Raw genomic sequence first — 16,154 nt, forward strand, 5'->3', positions numbered from 1 at the left:
GAAAAGAAACCATGGGGAACAACAGTGGTGGAGAGAGGAGTGAGAATATGTGAGAGAAACAGCCTTGCAGACACCCAGGTCACTGAAGCAGGAGAGTAGGAGGTGCTCCAGGCGATGGAGCAGAGACTCCCGTGCAGCCCATGGTGCAGCCCATGGCGAGGCAGCTGTGCCCATGCAGCCCATGGAGGTCCATGGTGGAATAGATCTCCAACAGCAGGCTGGGGAGGACCCCATGCCGGAGCAGGGAAGACTATGAGGAGTCCTCCCCTGAGTGGGAAGGAGCAGCAGGGGCAAAGTGTGACGAACTGACCACAACCTCCATCCCCCTGTGGCATTGGTGGGGAGGAGGCAGAGAAGTTCAGGCTGAAATTGAGCCTGGAAAGAAGGGAGGGGTGAGGGGAACGTGTTTAAAGATTTGTGGTTTTTCTCATAATCTGACTCTGCTTTGATTGGTAATACATTAATTTTCCCAATTCTGTTTTGCCAGTGATGGTTGTCAGTGAGTGGCCTCTCCCTGTTCTTATTTTGACACATGAGCCTTTGGGTTTTTTTTTTATCCTGTCCAGCTGAGGAGGGGGTGACAGAGTTGTCTTTGATGGGCATCTGGCACCCACCCAGGGTCAACGCACCACAGCTCACAATGTCCCTCAATTTTGATTTATTCCTGACACTAGAATAGGTGAGCCTTTCCCATAAAAGGCTTGCTCCTACTCTTTTCTTCCCAGAGCTGCCCATTTTCTGGGAGCCTGGGGAAATCTATCTCAACATTATATAATTAAAACACTTTAAATGATGCAAACAGAATTGTGGCAGGATTTTATTCCATGGTCTGTTTTGTAATTTTGCCTATTCATCCCATTTTGAATCTAAAACTTGTTTAAACACACCATTAAACATTTCAGTTTATTTACAGGAGGAATGCCACTATTTCTCACTTAGCAAATTAGTGAAATGAGGCATATAGAAACTGGGTCAAATCACCATTGTCATGGATTTTCCCTTGTGTACTCTATGACTGAGTTCAGCCCATGTAATAATGGGTAGCTGAGACAGGTGATGCACCTAGTGATGCATGAAATAACCTGTGGTATTAGCTCCTGAGTGAGAAAGGACCTGACCTATAGCTGATGCTGTCTTCAGAGGCTGAGAATCACATTAAGAACAGATCACCAGAGTAGGTGGGAATGATCTCACAAGCTTAGATGTTGGGTTAAGGGCTTGATCTGAAGGCATCTGAAGAGAATGCAAATATCCCAGTGGCCTGAGTGCATTGCTTGAGGTCCTCACAATTTCAGCCATTTCATCCGTTCATAATTTAATAGTTTCTAGTGCAGTTATCTGAATGGAAACAAAAGGATTCTCTTACAGCACAAATCCCTAAAATAATAAGTTTTACAAACCAGTGCTTCAGCTAACTTGCCATCCAGTCTTGAATAATATTTCACCTGGAAACAAATGAGATGATTTCTGAAAGATTGTTTGTGTGGAAAAAATTAGACTATTTAGGATAATGTAAGAAAATTGTGCTAACTGATGCAAAGATACAATTTTGTCTTGAGATTGTGAATGTACTTCTTCTGTTCTTTATTAGCTCTCATTAGATGTTGGTTTAAAACATGATGCTGATTTAGCTCATGGAATTTAGCACAATGAAGAACAAAAAAAAAACAACCCAGTTTTGTTGTCTCCCACTTTAACATTCCGTTGGTTACTTGAGAGTTTGTTATTTGAACAGGTTGTTTCAGTGCATCACTTCAGTTACCTTAATGTTTTGATTTTGCTGGGAATTGTATTCCAAGAATGCTTCTATTTTGCCCAAATCTGTGAATTTTTTAAAATTATTACATTCAAAATGGTGTCTCAGCTGAACAAGAGATCAGTGACTATAGAGCGAATGAAAATCAGTTACTGAATACACAGGTATTCACACCCACATTAAAAACTTAAGAGTATGTAACAAAGTCAAATGTTCCAATATAGCTGTGAATACTGTGAGTAGCTACAGAATTTTTCACTGTTTTTAATCTCATATGACTATTTCGAACATGAGCTTCTTATCTCCTTTATCCTTTTTCAAAATCCAATAAGTGAAATAAAATTATGTTCTAAAAAGATATCAGAAAACAACGGCCAGAGATATTAGTGGATGCTTATTTACACAGGTGATACTGTTTTCATATTGCCACAGCGTTGGTCTAGATGCTCAAGTGTTAGGTTTAGGCATTGAGTAAGTGCGTTTGGAGGCTCTAGCAATCCAGAAGCAATAGTTTTTGGCAGACGCTGGAGTGACTATAGATCCATGAGATTATTTATGACCTATAACAGCATCTCTACTGTCTATTCCTGCTACACCCAAAGTCCCATCCCCACTTGTTGTCTGAATGTGATCCTTTGTGCAAATGGGCTATGTGGGCCTCATTAGGGATTTATACGGTCTAAAGAAACATCACTTGAAAATTTGCTGTTTAATTTAAATGTGATCTAATATCGCAGATTGAGTGTATACAAAATTTCAGTAATTTTAAGGATTGATGCTTTCCATGTGTGGCAAATCACTCTTGCTCAGAGATGCATGTATTAAAGTGCTTGGTTGATTTAGGATGTGGATGTAAATGGCAATGCTTAGTTTATGAGCTTCATTATTTCTGGAGTGAGGCTTCCCATACAACCCATTAATCTACCTGATTTTTATTATCTCTTTCTCAACAACAGCCACTTTCTTAATAGATATTTTGACATTGAGGTTTAATGGCATTTAAAAAGATGACAGACTCATGCACAAAAGTTATAAAATTGTTCAGTCATGAGCAGATCATTCAATCCCAGAAATGGAATCTCTACTTTCCTTTTTTCATTTAGGTTTTAGGATTTGCTATGGTAGTTTAAACATAATACTCTGTATAAAATAATTTACTTCTGCTTTCAGGTGAGGTTTCTTTCTCCATGCTTGTGTACAGACTAGAAGAATGAGAGAGACAGCAACTAAGGATCCCAACTACACTTACATTTTTCCATCATTTACAAAATCAGTATAGAGCAATTTGATAAAACAAAGAACTCCAGCATCAATGTGTCTAATCTTAACTACTCTATGGGCTGCTCTTCCTTTATTTGTACAAGCCTCTCTGCCTTCGGAAACACACCGCGCCTCTATACTTCTTTAATTGAACAAGATGACCTTTGGAATCACAGTGCATCTCCATACCAGTATAAAATTTGAGTAGGTGGCCTTCCAATTCTGAGGCAAAACCAGGTCAAATTTCTTATTGAGAAAATTCTTCTGGCTAATAGGGTTCTTTATCTCAGCAACCTGGGTCAATAATTCAGATAAGAGTTTCTTCTGTGGATTTATAACGGACTAATTTATCTTTAACATTCTATTCATTATACTTTGCATTTGCAAAAAGCTCTCTACATTTTAAATGTATGCATATATTTAATCTGCCATTAGTTTTCATAATGAACATGAAAATTAATATACATAGCCACCTCAAGCCCATTACTTCATTATTTTAATAGCCTTCATGAGCACATTCATGCTAAAATAATAGGCTTTTTTTTTTTAACAACCTACATTATTTACAGGCAGCAATATGCTTTTGCTGCAGGCAAAGGAAGAACCATCTTTTCTGATGGCCTGAAGCTTCTCACCCAGTAGATGGAGTTGCAAGAGGTTTAAAGATGTGGTCCTGCAGAGAACATAGATTTTTCCGCTGTGTACAGAGCAGTTTAAACTTCATGGATGTGTTCTTGGAACTGTCTGTATGGTTTAGCACATGTTTTTAGCTCTGAAACGCAGTACTTGTGCAATATGTTCTCAACATAATTCTGGACTAGTGCCTGTGTGAATGGAGGCGCTCACAGTGAAGGAGTAATGTGATCTTTAGAATAGATTAGTATGAATGGGAGTGCTTCAACAGCAGAGATTGGACAGATGCGTGTGGGATTTTCATTCCACTTGAAGGAATTGTTAGGAATTGTTGTTTGTAGTCATTACTGCACTTACAGGGTGTTGTACCTCTAAATGTGAAAACCTATCTTTACAATAGGGGACAGACTGCAAGAGGATTTAGTTTTATACAGGAGGTAGCATGCCTTGCTTTCATTGCTTGGTGGTTTTATGGTTGTCTCTGGGTTCTTATCATCTGTATTTATGAACATGGATGGGCAATTTAGCTTGTTTCGTTATAAAGACAGACTTGGTTTAAGTGAAGTTGGAGTGGAGATAAAACACATTTATCTTTAAAGTGATGATCTCCTTTAGAATTCTTAGCAAACTCCTATACAAAGGCAAGAATAATCACAGAACCAGATACCTTGGAATGACCCTCAGGTAACCCCAGATCAACCCCCTGCTCAAAGCAAGGTCATCTGTGAGATCAGACCAGCTGTTCAGGGCTTTATCCAGTTAGGTCTTGAACCCTCCAAGGATGGAGACTGCACAGGCTTTCTGAGTAGCCTGGCTGTTCTCAGTGAAATTTCTTTCCTTATATCCACCTAGAATGTGTTCTTTCAGTTTATAACTCCTGACTCTTATTCTCCTGCTGTGCACTGCTGTGATGAGTTCAGCTCCCCAGTAATCTTCCAGGCAGGCACGGCCAGGCTGCTGTGAGTCCCTCCTGAGGCTGTCCTTCATCTAGCCTGAACAAGCCCAGCTCCCTCCACCCCTGCTTGCAGAGAAGGGGCTCCATCATTGACCATCCTGGTGGCACCCACTAGACTTCCCCAAATTTGTCAATGTCTTAATATATCAGGCCCAGACTTCTGCAGGAGTAACTTTAGAAACAAGGTCTTAAACTTGTGTTTCTCTTGTGCATTTTTATACCATTATACCATTCCTTTCTCTTGCTATTCATTGAACTAACCTCAGCACTGTTAAGAAAGCAAAATCTATTATCATTCCTAAGATGCATTTCTCATAATAAGTATCTTCTTGGGATTTCATTAAGAACATTATATTTGATTTTCCTACAGGGTCTTCCTTTCATTTTCTTTGCTAAACTCCATGGATGGATGACAGTCATTTTTCAGGATTGATTAATTCTTTAGTGATAACATCATTAGTCACTATCTGAAGATCCAATAATCCTTTAAAGGAGTGATGTGAAAGTCAATAGGTGCATGAAAAAAGGCTTTGAAATTGTTTCCTGTTTCTAGCAAGTCAATAAAGGCCCTTGATGGGAGGCTGAACATCTCACTATCCCAGTGTAACGGCAGATGGCTTTCGCGTCCCTGCAAGTGCTAAAAAACCATGTAGGTGAGTCCCTTAGGGACATAGTTTAGTGGTGGACTTGGCAATCCTGGGATAAAGGCTGGACTTGGTGATCAAAAAGGTCTTTTCCATATTATTTGAGTCTATGATTTTCAGCACAGGACACAAGCATGCATGCAAAACAAGAATGTTTAAAGCTACTTTCAGGCTCATCTGCAAAAAGGGTCTCTTTCTAAGGCCCTCAGGGTGGCAATATGCAGGAAAAGGATAGTGTTTTCTCTGTCTTTATTTCAAAATGGCATTTGAAAAGAAGTTACCTGTAAGCTCTACTTTACCTTCATCATTGAAGGAGGAATTACAGATGGTAACACACTGGGAGGAGCAGTCTGCACTGGAGGACAGGGCTGTTGTTCAAGGAGACCTTGACCAGCTGGAGAAATGGGCTCGGAGGAACCTCTTGTTGCCCAGCTAAGGCCTTTTGATACTTCACAATCCCAGTTTGTCTCTTTCAAAAATGGGGTGAATGAGACTCACCACTGTGAGAACAGGTGGGCAATAGATGCATGAGTTGAAAAGCTGAGCTGGTATTAGGCAAATATCCCAGCAGTACGCATGAGCTCTCCTCATTGTGGCGCTATAAATGCTGTATCAAGTAGGACTAAAACATCATAAAAAAGTAAAATACCTTGATGACATAAAGAAATATTTCTTCTTGTTTAGAGGCAAGGAAGGTTTCTCACAAGCATCCCTCTCTCCAGAGCCTTCCTTTGGTTGTAGCAGAATAGCTCGATTATCCCATGCTGCTCTCTCCTTACAGGAAAACCTGCCTTTAATTTCTGTCTGTGTCTAAAGTGAGGAAAGTTAATTAATGACCGTCATTTTCACAAATGACCACCAGAGTTGAATTACCAGGACAGAGTGTCAGAATATTGTTTTTTCCTCATCTTCTTGTCTAGGGTTTCTGTTTTGACTCAGTGTTTAGCTTTGCTGGAGTTGCCCAAAAGTAGCTGTGCAGCAGAAAAGCTGAGACATCCCTGAAGTCCAGCTTGAAATGCAACATGTGTCAGTGCATCTGGAAGAATAGCTGAACGGGGGGGCTGACCCCCTTTGTAAAACAGAGATATGCCGGTGCCAGTGAGGAGGCTGAATTTGGCTAGGGCAAATATGCTAGGCATGTGCCTTTGCTTAGGGAAAGGAGATAAAAGCTTTTATGGCAGCTTATGTAGCCAAATAGCCACCTGCCACCTCCTTTGCTTGCGCAAGGCCAGGCATCATGCGAAGGTACCAGCACATGCATGCCCATGACAAGGCACGGAAGGGAAAGCTTGGATCCACCTTCCACCACCAGGGCAGTCAGACACCAGAGCACTTTCAATACTCATTTGTGAAAATAAATGATGTGTTTATATCAAAGACTGAGAAGTTGCACTTTTCTTCAAGAGAAAGAAACAATGCTTATGCCTAACTCTTACTTAGAGTTACATCTGTGCATTTCAGAGCACTTGGGATAGATAGCTTTTTTTATTACTGATTAAATAAATTAACAGAGGTTCCTTTACATTTATTTCACACGTCTTTTAAAACAAACAATTCTTTTCTCAGCTGCTTAAGATCAGAAGCCAGAGGTCAGTTGCTATTTCACAGAGATTTTAAAGTGGAGATATTTACTGTAGAGGTTTATAATGCCATCCCTGACCTTGGATTCCTTGGTTAAAAAAAAGTGTTTAAGTTCCAGGAGAATTAGGAAATACATTAGAATGGAAGAGAACTTTTTCACCATGCCCTGTAAAGAAGTATTCTTTTGAGTCACAGCCCACAGTCTTGCTGCTCTTTCTTTGGTTTTCCTGCAGGTACCTATCAGAAGCAATCAGAGGAAGAACAGTATATCAATGAGAATAACACATGATTTTATTCCACTACAAATTATTCATGTATTCAATTTCATTGAGACTTTTCCTGTAGGACTCACTAGAAAGAATTACCAACTGGAAATTAAAGGGACAAGACATACAGCCATTAATTTTCAGAAACATTCAATATCTTTTTGTGCTGTATTTTTTCCAATTAAGTGAGTCAGTTCTGTGCTGGTTGTGGAAAAATAAAGTAATGGCAAGTTAATTCTCAGGGAAATGTGAATAGGTTGAAGCTTGTTACTGAGTTGATTTAATAAATTCCTATTTGTCAGCCTCTGGATTGCAAACGGGTGGCACTGTGCAGAAGGACCTTTTCAGCATCATGCAAAAGCTAACTATTAATAGAAAAAATATTTTGTACATAAGCACAAAGACAATATATATGAATATGTGTTAGTTTATAGATATACCCCATAGTAAATCTATTTATTCAAAGATTTTCTGTTATGACTGTAACAAAATTTTCTGAAACTGCTTACAAATATTTTTCATTAACTATGCAAGTCTGACTGTATTTATACATATATATGTGTATGCACAGGTATCCTCATACATGCACGCATGAATGCACCATCACGTTCTGACTGGATTTGTCTTTAGCAAATGGCTGACAGTGCTAAGAGTACTAAAGCGACTTTCGTCATATTGAATTAAAGTCACTCAAAGGAAATTGAAAAACAGAGCTTTGTGTGAAGATGGAAAAGTATAAAAACAGAAAAGGTCTCTCATCCCCTTCCCTTTTGCCTCTCTCTTCTGTAGTGTTTCCCTCTGTACTGCCTGTTATTCTTCTGCTCCCTATTACCCTTCTAAACCCTGTGCTACTCCCACTTATTCTGTTCTTTTGCTTTTATACTAACTAGCAATACATCCTTTCATGTTCCTGCCAAGCCTGGCCACGTGGCAATTGCTCACTCTCTCATGCACATTAACTTTCCTCATTGTCCTTAGCTGAAAAGGTGCAACTGTGCTGGCTCTTCAAGATCATTTGTTTTAGATGGGATTTTTCAGGGTGATGAATCAGGTTCATTTTGTTCTTCAGTCATTGAACTGCAGCTTTGATGTTTCTGTTCTTCCCACTAACACGTCAAAGACAGTATCTTTTCTGCAATATAACACCACACCAGGCAGTCTGATGGAGGGATAAGTTCATAGCATTTTAGTATCCAACTACTACCAAGTGTTAATGCTATTTTGACAGTAGTAAAATCTGTGTCTGTCACTCCATCTGTAATAAATGGGAGATGAAGTCACGCTGTTTCTATGCAGGGGCACAGTGAGAACTAAAGGATGTGATGCTAAGCTTATGTGTGGCACTAAACATCATGGAAATACACCATTAGCTGAGCTTCATCTGATCTGTCTTATGATGAAAATGAACATCCAATAGTGGAATAAGTGTTTGCAAATATTTTGCCATAAATTTAAATCACAGATATATTTCAATAATAAACATAGGAGTGTATCTTTATAGGTTGTTACTTGAGTTGTGTGGGTGGCTAGTCTTTTATTTTTATTCAATGATTTAGTGAAATCACATGATTTAGTTATTTTGTCTTTAGTAAGAATACTGAACTCAATCATCAGCTATGCCAAGAGATCCTCACTCCTATTTAAATCATAGGCCAGTAACATTAATATTACACAGTGTTTTGTTTGTTCAATTTGAATATGCATGAGAAGCTGTCCAGAGAATGCAAGGCAAGACAGCACTTTTGTTAAAATGTTAAGGAAAAAGGACTTTGCTGAGTTTAAAGCAATCTTCAGGTATCGTAACATAATAAAATTTGGTGCTGAGTTAGTTTATGAAAATACCGTTTATACTTTCTCATTCAGGAGTCAATATGAAAACCTGAAAGCTAGATCTTGTTGCAGACTCTAAGAAAAAAAAATATTAACAATTTCTGAAAGCCTAGCCTCATCAGCTGGAAAGCACTAACCACAATGTTCCCAGTCATTGTGGAAAGAGCCTTGAATTTACATTTCCAGAATGACAGAACTGTTTATAATGCCATCTCCTTCCATATGAAAGACTGAGGATCTGAAGCTGCAGGCTCTTCAGGGTGGCAGAACAAAAAGGGGACCTGCGCAGAGGAATGATTGATTGCTTTGTGAGGATTACAGGCCGCAGTTAAAGCTGGAGGAGCTGCCTGCATGTCTCTTGCATTTTGGAAAACGGTCTCCATTCTGCTCCCACTGTTGTTTCTATTCCCATACATGGCCCAGTTCTGATTTTTGTCTCATTTCCTGACACAACTGGCACAAGTGGTTTTTTGATCTGTGAGATCAGAAACAGATGCTGGGTATATTGACCTGATGATTTGGGGACAGGATTTATGGGTCTGGCTCCAGCAGCAGACCCAGGCACCCACTGATGGAACAGGGAAGCCTGAAAGGTCATGACATCATGCCTGTGTCGCAGACTGAGGAACCACCTGTTTAAGGCATCTTTGTTTATGTGTAATACATTTTTTTTAACCAATCAGCAAGAGAAAAACTTGTTCTATGACTTTTATAGAAGTGGACTACTGACCGGTGTGTTTTTTGGTAAAAGAAGACCATTCACTGTGTTTGTCCTCAGCAAAATCCTCTGTACCTCACCACATCACTTACAAAGTCAGGAAGCAGACAGGCAGACAGCAGACGTAAGGTTTAAGGTCAGGTTTAAGACACCCAAGTACTGCAAGTATGTGTGTGCTCTCAGTTACCTCTACAGTCAGTGGAGATCTAGTCTATGTCAACTGTGGAGCTCAGCATGCAACTGAAGTTGCATGGACAATGCTCAAGCAGACACAAATGGTAGGATTCAGTTGCACAAACATAGACATACTGTTGGTTTGGGTGCTGTGAGGCACCTTTCTTGGCCTTTTGCAGGCACTTCAGAAAGGTTCATGTATCCCTAGGGTATGTTTGCCATTCCTTGCAGATGTCTCAGATACCTTCTGCTGTACAGACATGGGCCTGGACAACCTGCTCTAACTGACCCTTCTTGAGCAGAGGGATTGGACTAGGTGTTTTCAAAAGGTCTATTCCGACCTAAATGATATGGTGGCCTCAGCTGGAAATACACCCATGTTGTACACCATGGATTGGGCACCTGGAGTTTGCAGCTCTGCCGAAATTCCTGTAGGCTCCAGTGACAGTGCTCACTCCAGCTTGATTCATTTGAGGATGCTTAGGAGTCTAGTACTCCCATGAGATGCCTTACATCTGCCTGTGACGGGCAGATACAGAACACTTACGGGAAATACAGACTCTTTCTGTGCCAGGCCAGGCAGGACACCCTCAGCATCTCAGGTACACTGCATATTAAGGTTTGCGTGACCATCTTCTCAATGGTCATGTAATATTATGCCAGTAACACTGGAATATGCAACCAGGAGTCCAGATAGCAAAGCCTGCACATCCAAAATGAGTTGCTTCCATGGTAAGATAACTCCTTGCTATTATGTTATTCATCTACTTTGAGTGTGCTACATTTCTGCATTTTATGCTTTTGCCTCTTACGTTAATAAGCCCTCAGCTACCTGGAACTTCCTTGGTATGCGGGTATTTGATCAAGCCACTTCTAAACCGTTCATTGGGCAAACTAAGACTGCTATTTTTTTTTATTTATTTTTGCATTTAAGGCAGATTTCTCAGAGCTTAATCCATTCCTGCAGCCCTTACTATGACAGTTGTTGAGTTTCTTAAACCATGCATTATGGTAGATCTCCTTGCACCACTGCTGCTCAGTAACTGTAGCATTGCAACAGCCATCACATACCACATTGTGTGGGAATTGTCCTTCTTCACCTATCCTGCCCAGTACCTCATCTTAACTCTAAGTGTTTTTCACTTTAAACAGGGGAAGTTTAGATTGGATATAAGGAGGAAATTCTTTCCTGTTAGGGTGGTGAGGCACTGGAATGGGTTGCCCAGGGAAGTTGTGAATGCTCCATCCCTGGCAGTGTTCAAGACCAGGCTTGATGAGGCCTTGGGTGATATGGTTTAGTGTAAGGTGTCCCTGCCCATGGCAGGGGGGTTGGAACTAGATGATCTTAAGGTCCTTTCCAACCCTAACTATTCTATGATTCTGTGATTCACCACGACATACCCCGGCTCTCACTCTGTAGGCATAAACAGCCTGTGTGCAAACCTTGAATTCAAATGTGCTCAAATGGATGATGGTTAAATGAGACCAATTCACCCAACACTTGTTTCTTGTTCTGTCTTTATTAGTTTTCACCAGAAAATAATTTACTTTGATTTGTGTTTTTTGCGTTTGTGTTGCAGTCTCTGCCAGCAACAATGGTTTTTGTTTTTTCCAGTGCACTGGTAGACACTGATTAGCAAAATAGGACAGTGAAAAGCCGTAAAGCGTTTTAGTAGTATTTTGTGAACAAAGAAAAATCCCAAATCCAAATGGGCTTGAGTTGCTTTTCGTTCATCTGTGAGTTTATATTAAGGGACGCTTCATTATGTACTAAAGATTTGAAAGATCCCTCTCATGCTGGAGGATGTGGCTTACTGGGATGATGTGTTCCTTTTCTTACCTGGATCAGAACAGGGCAAATGAGCTGGCAGTTGAATGCTGGTGATCTTTCACTGAAGTAACTATGGTTTCCCATTAAATCATAACAGTGCTATTATCTGAAGAGGAGAGAAAGCAGTAGAAACAAATGAAGGATGAAAAGAGCTGTTTCCATTTTAGTCTCTGTTTAAAAATCAAGCTGTACTCAGAGACACTCATCCCAAATATCCATTACCCTCCCTATTTGGTTATTCAAGGGGAATCAATCTCATTTGCTTGTATAAAACACTTTCTCACACACTGACAGGGCAGCACAGGGAAGTCCCTTATATGTTCCCTGAGCAGAACTGAAGCTGAAGCACTGAGCTGCAGGTGGGGGTCCTGGTTCAAAACCTTGCTGTAAGGCATGTTTCCAGTCTTGCAGCCTACTGCCAAGGTCCTTTCCTTCCCACCACTGCTGCAAAGTGGTCTCTTCACATTTTGCTGCAGCTGCCATTATTACAGAGCAGCCTGTGTCTAGAACTGGTAAAAGAGTGAATTAGGTTGAAATCTGGGATTTCAGGGTAGTTTGTTGCACTCCACTTCTAACTGCAGACTTCCCAAGAATCAGCAGTGCTTGACTCCTCCGTAATCCCTCTACCTTGCTGCTTAAAATCCCATTTTTTAGTCAACAAAATGTACCAACTTGAGTGAACAAGCTAAGACCAGAAATATCGGAGGGGAGTATATCAGCAAATTATCTCCCTCTCTCCCACCTCTCTGTCATTGCTGTAATCTCATTTACCCTGGAACAATAAGAGACATAGAGGAATCCAGTTAGCTTTCTTTATTTCCCTTGGTGGATGTGACGGAGCTGCTTGTGACCTATTGAGCTGCTCTAGCCTATGTGGGGATTTCAGAAGCCAGTTTGCTTATATATAGTTGTAATTTCTTCAGTCATATTGAAGAAGACTTTATTATTTTCCCTCTCAAAATCCAGAAAACCAAGAGCAATTAGCTTTTCAGGGAGGCACATGTTATTATATGACAGGTTATTATTTGTCAGCATAGGAGCATTTTATTGTTACATGTACTGTCACCTGCATATCTCAGTCATGGACCCAAACATCGTCACACTGGGACTGTCTGTAACCCTCAGATTAAAAAAGTATTCCTCTCAAAAAAAACCTTTTTGTATCCCTTGGATTTAGCTGAGGGAAATATGTCTTTTTTCCCTAAGCTGGTCTATTCACCTCTTACAATGCCTCTTGTACTTGGAGCCTCATGGTATTGGGCAATGGTGGTTTTCTGTACAGGGAGCAGGACAGACCTCTTTTGGGGGAATGTCAGACACAACAACCCTTTGCAACCCACCTGGTCACTGCAAATCAGGGCTTAGAGAGCAGCGAGATGAGTGGCAGGAAGAAGAGAGACATGGGTGCCTCACTTGGCCACCCTTGCTTGGCTGGGTCAAGAACTGCTCTGGCAGCCTTGCATGCACACCCCAGGCAGCTCCTTGCTGTTCATTGAGGACCTTTATGCTCTCTTAATGCTCTTTTTTTCCCAACTCAGAAACATTTTGCAGTCACTGTGCAGACAAGTCATATCAGATATGAGAGCAACTTATTTTAATGTATCTTCAAGTTGTTCAGTTCTCATGTGAACAGTCTTGATGGTAAGAGCCCCAACATGAGGCAGACAGTAACAGCTCTGGTATGCAAACATGAAGTCCAGCTGGCAACTCATGTTCACTCCTCCAGCCAAGGCACATACGAATGTGACCTGTGTGAGGCACAGCAGGGATGATGACGTCCAGCAGCCGTTAATTTGCTCCTAAGGCAAATGGGTCCAAATGGTAAAGGCTTTTGCAAATGGAATTTACTGTTCCAATGCAAATAACTAACTGGCGAACAGTAACCACTCCAGCCTGAAAGCCCAGCCAGCAATTGGTTGACATTTACTCTGCAGAGAGTTTACAGATTCCCCATGAGTTGGACAGGAGCTGTGTTTTGCAGCAACAATTGATTTATTACTGTGACAACCAGTAGAAATAGAAGGACCTGCTGGCAGGCATGGGTGTGATTTGTTCCTCTGCAAACAAGCAAGAGGTGTCCAGCTGGACAATGGCCATTTCCCAAGCAGAAGTCCAGGGGAGGATGCAGGTTTTATCTCCTCTCTGCTTGAATTTTGCCTGCTAAATAGTAAAGAAATTACTTTGGGGTGTTTTGGGGTTTTGTTTTTGTTTTTGTTTAGTGTTGAACCAAAACATGTTTGTACTTAGCATTGTTTCTACAAAGTAAGTCAGGGGATTCAAAAGTCGTGTTAGACATTTCAATTCTCAAGCAATAGTATGATACTTTATCTGTTATTCATGAACATAAAATCATTCTCATTTATATTGCAGCAGCCCCTGGAGAGACCAATCAAGGTTCCATTGCGCTGATGCCTGATTGGTGGCCATGAGCAGAAACTTGCTGGTGCCTGCTTGGATGCAGTTCAGAAACATCCTTTTTTGCCATGTAAGGTTTAACATGAGCACATTCTATTCAGCAAAGCATGTAAGTGCACATTTAAAGCAATCTCTTCCCAGAAAAATGTTTCAGAGTGTTTTGGTACTGTCAAAAAGAAGGGAATTTAAACGTGTGAAAATGTTTGGCTAAGTCAAACAGGGCTGTTGCACACAGACCTTGCATCTTTTGAGCGTTCCACATATAAGAGAGTTTTCTTTTGATGCATTGAAGGGTTTTGGGGGGTGGTTGGTCAACATGTCCAAATGAGGTCTTGTGGCAGTGTTTTCTCTCCTAGGCATGTTCTAAGCCTGCCCGAGTGAACTGATATGATGCAGAGCTGCGACTAGTGGGAGTGCACTAGTCATCTGCAAGTGTATCAGGGGTGTGAGCAGCAAGACAGATGAATCATTTCCATTTTCTGAAACAAAATAATGAAGTGTAATAGACTGAATTTAAGGTATGAAAAATCAGGCTGAATGAAAAGAAAAATATGCCAGTGACAGGAGCTGTCTGATTATAGAGCAATCTTAATGGAACAAGGGAAGAGACCAAAACGGCATATACTGTTTCACAGTGGTTAATCTGGTATAGCCTAAGACAGAAGGGTTAATTCTTCACTGGTTGATAATGGACAAGCTGAGACTTCAGGGATGAGAAGTTGAAAGCAATGTATGACAATGAATACTTCATTTATGTGAATAAGGCAAAGAATATTTCTGCTGCATCATTTCTGACTTAAAAATAATACAAAATATTCAATGTTGACCAACAGTTAGCTACAGCTGTTTCATATTCTGTGTATCGTGTAAAATTGTCATATCTTACTACACTAGTAAGCCTGGAAAACACTGACTTTGTAAAGCTGATAAGTGTGATGCAGGGGAAACAGTATTTGGGATCAGTGGGGTGCATCGTAGCAATAAAGATTTTCTCTGTAATGCTGTTACAGTAATCGAAGCTGCAGTTTGTCTCCTGCACACCAAAGCAGGCTGAGGCTGCCAGAAGGTTTTCTAAAAGTTCCCTTTGCAGTGCCGAGCAACTCGCTGCTTTTGTCTCACCTGAGTTTCCACCACTTTGTGAGCAATAACACAGAATTTGCGAGCTTTAGCACAGGCTCTAATGAATACAGATAATTTTCATTTCTGGAGACTTCTACCTGCTGCAGAGTGTATAGGTTACTTTCTTATAGAATAGGGAATTACCATATTTCATGCTTAAACCAAAAAGCAAAGCACTAGGGTCAGCCTTTGTGTGCCTCCTTTTCACTGAAATCAGTAGTGATGCACTGAAAATAACAGCATTTTCTAGGCATGCACAGCACAGCATTCAGTCTTCTTTTCCATTTTGAGATTTTATTTTTAAAGACAGCCCTCTACGTAGATTCTTTTTAAGATTTCTCTTCCTTTGTGCTTATATTGTATAGCTTTAACTGACCAGGATGATTTAGCAGTACTTGACTCTCAGCATGTTAAAAAGATATTCAAGGCTCCCCTTACACGGGAAGACAAAAAGCAGCTTTAAGACACTGGCAGCTTTCTCATCTACATAAGAAAGCAACAAGAAAAGAAACAATTAAATGGCACAGCCTCTCCTGGAGCCCTCAGACCTTTCTACCACCCTCATTTTCCCCTTAGTGATATACATGAGCCTGCTTTGTGCATTAGCCTGGCTCACTTGACAGCATTATTCTCCCCAGACACTTCTAAGGCAGGCAAAACCTCCACTGCATTGTAGCCTAATACGGTTCAATGCAGGAAGAGAAACCAGTTTCAGGTTTAGTGGGATATCTACAGCTGAAGCAAGTAAATTTACTGTACATTGCCCTGAGTTGACTTTCATTAGTGCTATGTTCCTGCAAGACTTGAAGAAGCTTGATTTACACCAGGCGGTGCAGAACTAAGGAACATCTGTGTCAAAGGGAAAGTGTCTCATGAAAGCTGGTGTGGAAGGAAATGTTGATATTCACGAATCATTACTATGGGCATAATAATGGCACTGGGGAAGAGAGTGGCAGGTCTAGCCCAAATGCA

This window comes from Pezoporus wallicus, unplaced genomic scaffold (genome assembly GCF_028554395.1).
Source record: "Pezoporus wallicus isolate ANWC-B61680 ecotype Strahan unplaced genomic scaffold, APGP_CSIRO_Pwel_v1 contig_161, whole genome shotgun sequence".
Taxonomy (NCBI): Eukaryota; Metazoa; Chordata; class Aves; order Psittaciformes; family Psittacidae; genus Pezoporus; species Pezoporus wallicus.